The sequence below is a fragment of the Dromiciops gliroides genome, chromosome 1 (genome assembly GCF_019393635.1).
Source record: "Dromiciops gliroides isolate mDroGli1 chromosome 1, mDroGli1.pri, whole genome shotgun sequence".
Lineage (NCBI taxonomy): Eukaryota > Metazoa > Chordata > Mammalia > Microbiotheria > Microbiotheriidae > Dromiciops > Dromiciops gliroides.
Genome location: NC_057861.1, coordinates 212,483,651 through 212,491,168, shown reverse-complemented (window position 1 = coordinate 212,491,168; position 7,518 = coordinate 212,483,651). Strand labels below are relative to the sequence as shown.

Here is a 7,518-nt window from a genome sequence, read left to right as displayed (position 1 = left end):
AGTATTTTATATTATCTACCGTTACTTTAAATGGAATTTCTCTTTCTATCTCTTTCTGCTGGACCTTGTTGGTCATGTATAGAAATGCTGATGATTTATGTGGATTTATTTTGTATCCTGCTACTTTGCTAAAGTTGTTCATTGTTTCAAGTAATTTTTGAGTTGATTCTCTAGGATTCTCTAAGTATAACATCATATCATCTGGAAAGAGTGATAGTTTTGTTTCCTCCTTGCCTATTCTAATTCCTTTAATTCCTTTTTCTTCTCTGATTGCTAATGCTAACATTTCTAGTACAATATTTAATAATAGAGGTGATAATGGACATCCCTGTTTCATCCTTGATGTTATTGGGAAGGCTTCTAACTTATCTCCATTACATATAATGCTTGCTGATGGTTTTAGGTAGATACTGTTTACTATTTTAAGGAAAGCTCCACCTATTCCTAAGCTCTCTAGTCTTTGCGTTAGGAATGGGTGCAGTATTTTGTCAAAAGCTTTCTCACCATCTCTTGAGATAATCATATGATTTTGGTTAGTTTTCTTATTGATGTGGTTGATTATGTTGATAGATTTCCTAATGTTGAACGAGCCCTGCATTCCTGGTATAAATCCCACCTGGTCATAATGTATTGTTCTGGTGATCACTTGCTGTAATATTCTTGCTAATATCTTGTTTAAGATATTAGCATGAATATTCATTAGGGAAATTGGTCTATAATTTTCTTTCTCTGTTTTTGCTCTGCCTCGTTTTGGTATCACCACCATATTTGTGTCATGAAACTAATTTGGTAGAATTCCTTCTTCACCTATTTTTCCAAATAATTTGCATAATATTGGAATTAATTGTTCTTTATATGTTTGGTAGAATTCACCTATAATCCAATCTGGCTCTGGGGATTTTTTCTTAGGGAGTTCATTAATGGCTTGTTCAATTTCTTTTTTCTAATATGGGCTTATTTATGGATTTTATTTTTCTCTTCAGTTAACCTGGACAATTTGTATTTTTGTAAATATTTATCCATTTAATTTAGATTGTCAAATTTATTGGCATACAGTTGGGCAATTATGTACAGTTTTAAACAAAGAAGACAATAAGTCAACTGCTTGTTTGACCAGCAGAGATGTTTTCTTCCTTCCTCAAGGGCAGCCTGTGAGATAGGAAGAAAATCCTCCTTTGACCAGAACACAGTAATCTGTTTCTGGAGCTTCTGCAAAACTTCTCTTTGGTTCCAAGGAAGTGGGCCAGGCTTTCAAGGAAGAAAACAAACCTATCAATCATCCTGATTGATTCCAAAAAACAAAAGTTTTATATTCTCATGAACAGGGAAGATCTTCCTTATTTCATAATTAACACTTCAAGTAGCTGCTTAATAAATACTTCCTTCCTTTTGCACCCCCCTGCCTCCCTCCTTTCCTTCTTTCCTTCCCTTCCTTCATTCCTTCCTTCCTTCCTTCCTTCCTTCCTTCCTTCCTTCCTTCCTTCCTTCCTTTCACCCAACTTGTATTTGTCTAACATGTACCTCTTATTGTCAATTGGTTGACTTGACTTCAGACATTCAGAGATTTTGTTATTATTACATGACTCACACCAACTCAACATGATGAAATGAATCCTGATGATGAAGAAATGAGTCCTTTGAAAATTTTTCCCAGGGAGAAGCTTGTGGTCATTCAAAGTACTGACCAATTTCCAAAGTGCTTTGAGCTTACTTTCCTCTTCATTAGATTCTGGCTCTAGCACAATGGCCAATCACAGAATTTTTCCAAGCTATAAGTATTAAGGAGCCAGTTTTATGAGTTTCCATCTATCTGTATAAGATAGTCTGGACAATAAGCTTTTTTATCCAATTCATTTTCCTATGTAAATAAACCAAATATTTGAGGGATTGTGGAGATCATTTTAGACATTATTTTTATATTATCTAAGGCTTGATGAAATCAAAATTTTATATTTTAATACAAGCAACTAGGGGACCTCATTATCATCTTATTAGAAATTCTTCTTCAAAGAACATAGGTGCTAATATTATCTCTATTTAATAGTCTACAAAATAGAGGGGAAAAAAATGTTGTAACTTGCCCAGGGTTACATAACTAAGTGCCTAAGGCTGGATTTAGAAATCAGGTCTTCCTGATTCTAAGCCCAGTGCTCAAATCTGTTGTATCATCTGGCAACCACTATAAAGCGTTGCCAATGAAGAGTTAACTCATGACTGAAAAAGAAAGTAGGATTATCATGTAGCAAGAGAAGAGAAAATGGACAAACAGACTCTCCTGGTCCACAGGTTTCAACCAAATATTAAGAATTCTAGAGAAAAGACATAATGAGTGCCACACTTTAGGCAACTACCCATATTTAGATGAAAATATCAAAGTTTGTGATTATAAGTCTGTTTGTGGGTCAATTGAAAAGAGAATCACAGGGTACTTATGAGAAATAGTGTTAATTTTTTGATGAGCTGGATGAATTTTGATAAAACATTCTGAATATTTACAGAGGTATATGTATGTTTAGACTAGTAGAAGAAGTTTTTACCTGATTGAAATTTAGGATATTAGATTAAATTTGAGAGCAACCCATAGTGACATAGGCTTTGGGTGACTCATGGATTCTTTGCCCAAATTGATTATTTAGAGTAAATGAAGAGCAGGGTCAATCAGAAATTTTCTTCATTTTCACTTTCTTTTTGGACAAATACTTTTCTTTGGTTCCTACTGCTCCATTTGCTCAGGTCTTGACTCCTAGTTGTAGCCAGCATCATCACCACTGCCCCTCTCCTTGTCGATCACGCTCCATACATAGGGCAATAGCCACTAGCCTCAGCAGCTTTCTAGTTACGTTTACAGCTGGTACAGGTACTGCTGTGGAAAGAGCTACTTGCCTTGACATTGGGAGGATCTGAGTTCAAAATTGCCCTCAGACACTTACTAGGTGTGTGATCCTGGGCACATCACTTAACCCGAATTGTCTTAAACATCTAGGACCATCTCCAGTCATCCTAATATACAGTTTGCCACTTGATCCAGATGCCTCTGGAGAAGAGAATGAAGTGGCTGACCTTGCACAGCCCACCCCCACTTAAATTGAATTCAGTGCAAGTCATGACATCATGGACCTCTTCAAGAAGCAACAATAATATCCATCAGGTCGTCTCCTACTGCTTCTACCTCTGGATGTTCCGCAGCATCAGTTGGGGTGGGTGGCCCAGCTCCAGATGCAGCTATGTCACGTGGAAGACTTTCTATAGCTTGGGCAATGCCATCTGCTGGAGCACAACTAGCAGCCTATACTCCTCCTGCAGCAAATAAGCCAAGCTCCGGGTGGTGAGGCGGCCAAACAGCATCCCAGTCCCCAGGGGTGAGTAGGCCCTTGCATTCATTGCTCTTCTCCCTGGCCTCTAGAATTCAAGAACACTCATGCCACGAGAAGGTGGGACTGCAAGAGCTGAATGACCACTTTGCCTCCTATAAATTGACTAGGTTAGCTTTCTGGAAGATTGGAACAAGATCTTGCTTGCCCAACAAGACCTGCCTGGGAGACCTGTATAAGAAGAGATGCGAGACCTAAGTGGGCCTATGGACCAGCTCATCAAAGACAAAGCCCAGGTGGAGGTGGAACAGGACAACCTGGCCATGGACATCTTGCAGCTCCTCAAGAAGCTACAAGAGCAGATACTAAAGAGAGGGGAAGCTGAGAGTACCTTGCAATTTTTCAGACAATATGTTAATGCTTCCTTAGCACTTCTACACCTGGAAGATAAAGTTGAATCCCTGCAAGAAGACTTGCTTTCTTGAAAAACTTAATAGTGAGGAAATCTAAGAATTATAGGCCCAGATTCAAGACTAACACATTCATATCAATGTGGATATTATAAAGCCCGATCTCACTGCAGCAATGTGTGATGACAGTCAGCAGTATGAAAACATGGCTGCAAAGAACCTTAAGGAGGCTAAGGAATTGGTGCAAAGCTTAAATTTGCTAATATCTCTGAAACAACTAATAGGAATAATGATGCCCTAAGACAGGCTATTTTTTTTGTTGATTTTGTTGTTGTTCTTCAGTTTTCCTGATAAGTGAAATAGAAGAGAACTTTGCTTTTGAAGCTGCCATCTACCAAGACACTAGCCATCACCTGCAGGATAAAATTCAGAACAGGAAAGAAATGGTTCATCATCACCTTCCTGTGGACATGGCATTGAGACTCCTACCTACAGGAAACTACTGGAGGGAGAGGAGAGCAAAATTGCTCTGCCTCTTTCAAATTTTTCTTCCCTGAGTCTGATGAAAACCAAACTTGACTCACACTCTTTTGTTGAAATTAGAAATGGACAGGTCATCAATGAAATTTCTCAACCCCATGATGATCTGGAATGAAAAATGCATACTGACTACAGTAAAATAATACTATTAAGAAGAGGAGAGAATTCTGTTTTTAAATAAACCACTTTGAAGTGCCTTTCTGCAGTTTTCCAAGAGCATAAGATAGATTTGGATAGTTAAGATGCAAAAGGCTTTAATTCTTGTGAACTCACCCTTATAAAAGATTTAGAAAGTTTAAAACAAAATCTGGTTTACAGTGATATCTTGTGCTACAATACCTTCTGAAGAAGTGTTTTTGAATACCATAAAATTGCTTTTTATTTCCAGCCAGTGGCTGATCCACCTATTTATTACTACTTCAATAAATCTTTGGAAAATTAAAAAAAATACACTCCTTTGTAATTTTTGTCAAATTTTTTCATTTACATATATTTCATTATTTCAAAAAAGATAACAGACTCCTTGAAGGTAGCAAATGCCTTCTCTTTCTTGTGCTTCTATTACCATGCCTAGTAAAGAGTCCTTAGCAAGTGATCAATAAGTACTCACTAAGTAATGTTCATAGTCTCAATGAAATATATTTTGATTTAAATGTGCTCATGTTTTATCACACATGACAAATTATTTATGGTTTGTTTTTCTTTAGTTCTCTTCAGAGCACAGTTAATTGTAAAAATATTTTATGGGCCATCCTTGCTCCATAACTCATATTTCCCTTCTGGTTTTTGTTTGTAAAGTAATAACGACATTTGGCTTGATTTCTAACACTAATTATTCCTACTGCATAATAATCTATGATGGTGATTTAGCTGATAGTCACAAGAAAGAGGAAGAAAAAAATATAAGAGGTTTGTGGTTTTGTAATCTGAATATCATGATTAAAACTACAAAGAAGCGTTAAATAAGCACATTTTAATATCATTAGCAATGTTTTATAGTAGAGTGGAGTAATTTCTAATTAACCCTTTTATTTTAAGCTTATCTGCATATTACTTTGTAGGTATTTATAATTTTTTAAGTTTTTATACAGGCCCTATTAAAGGGGCCCAAAAGTCAGACTTTATAAATTATAACAGGGATATCATTCATCCTTTGAAGCAAATAGGCTATTTTTTAAACTTTGTTTTCCCTTCCCTGTTCAAGAAGAACTGTACAAAGTTAGATTGAAAGTTCCTTGAGAACAGGAACTATCTCTTACCTTTCTTTGTATTTCTAGTACTCAGTGCAACACCAGCATAGTATGTGCTTAACAAATGTTTAGTGATTAAATGATTAATACTGAAGAAGAAAAAACACCTAGGCCACAAAACAGAGTTAAATATAGTATTTGACATTCCTTTTTGCTGATCATAATCTTGTTTATAAATAATTTTAATCCCCACTTGACATCTGCAATTCTTCTTGGTTTCAATTTTATGGAGCAAGAATTTCTTCCCAGGATAAACAGATCACTTATTTTATCACCACTCTGCTAACTCAAGCCTTAGATATTCAATTCCTCCTCACCTCTCAAGATTGTACAGCAAAGCCCTAAACCCCTCCCAAGCATTCCTTTATAAAAGGAAGGCAGAAATTGGACTTCCAGCTAAGTTTATTAAATCTACAATTCTGCTTGGTTTCAACTCCATGGAACAAGATACCCCAGCTTGGGGGGCCCTGGTACCCCCACCACATTTCTGGCTTCCTTTTGTGTGCTGTCTTCCCCCATTAGATTGTAAGCTCCATAAGGTCATCATCATTGAGCACAGTCACTAGCACATAGTAGGTACTTAATAATATTTTTAATTGAATTGAATCATAATCATGCTTACAGACAATTCTGTGAAGATAACTGCTTTGTATTTCACTATTGCTAGATGTAAACCTCATTGTATTTGGAATTGGAAGAAATGAGTTTCAAACCTGATTTTGCCACAATTTATTTGAATGTGTGTCATAAAAAGAGAAATGTATGTTGAGTCAGAAGTCATGGGCTCAAACTTTTACTCTATCATGTATAACCTGTTGGACCATGGTTAAGTCACTAACAGTCTCTGAAAGTTCCTTATCTATAAAATGAAGGAGCTGAAGTCAGTGGAATCCAATGTACTTTCTACTATCAGAAGCATATACTCACTTCTTATTTGCAAATAGAAAAGAATAAAGAAAGAAGGAAAAAAGAGTCCAAAACCATTACAAATGTCAGAGAAAGAAGAAATAGTTACCTATGTCTACCAAAAGTCACATTCTATGGAAAAATTGAGGTAGCTACATTCAAGGTATAGTTGTAAAAAAAAATAGTTAGCTTTGACTTTCCTGACAGATAGCTATAAAGATCTATTTACATCATTAGTAATATTTTCAGATTAAAAAGTGTTTATTATCGGGCAGCTAGGTGGCGCAGTGGATAGAGCACCTGCCGTGGAATCAGGAGTACCTGAGTTCAAATCTGGCTTCAGACACTTAACACCTACTAGCTGTGTGACCCTGGGCAAGTAACTTAACCCCAATTGCCTCACTAAAAAAAAAAAAAGTGTTTATTATCTCTAATATTTAGCAAGTGCTAGTTCTATGTTCCTGTTGTGACAATAAATTAGCTCTTTGCTTGGTGTTTGTGCCACTGGGTTTATGTGAAACTGATGCTAGCTCGCTTTGTAGATAATATCTTGTCAGTCAGTCAGTCAGTCAGTCAATAAACATGATTTTAGTACTTACTAAAAGACAGGTACTTTACTAAACTCTGGTAATCCAAAAATAGGGAAAAGACAATCCCTTTCTTCAAATAGGAAAAGATATAGGATAAGTACATAAAAGAGATATATAATAAATAGGAAATAGTTGAAATGGAAGGCATTAGAATTAAGAGGGATTGGAAAATTCTTCCTGTAAAAGACATGATTTTAGTTGGGCCTTAAAGCCAGGGAAAGTAGTGTGCAGAGGTAAGGAAGGAGAACATTCCAGGCATGGGGTACAGATAGTGAAAACACCCACTCAAGAGATAGAATGTCTTAGTTTCTGGAATGGTCGGGAAACCAGTGTCACTTAATCTAAATGTATATGATGAGGAGTAGTACAGTGTAAGAAGGCTATAAAGGTAGGAGAGGGCTAGATTAGAAAAGGCTTTAGGAAAGGATTTTGTATTTGATTCTGGAGTTAATAGGGAGCCACTAGAGTTTGTTGAATGGGGTTCGAGACAGAGCGGAACTTTAAGAAAATC

At 36.4% G+C, this 7,518-nt stretch overlaps 1 pseudogene; it reads left to right on the top strand.

The window, feature by feature from the left end:
- Positions 1-3,103: 3,103 nt before the first annotated feature.
- Positions 3,104-4,376, top strand: LOC122747213 (annotated as a pseudogene).
- Positions 4,377-7,518: the final 3,142 nt, after the last annotated feature.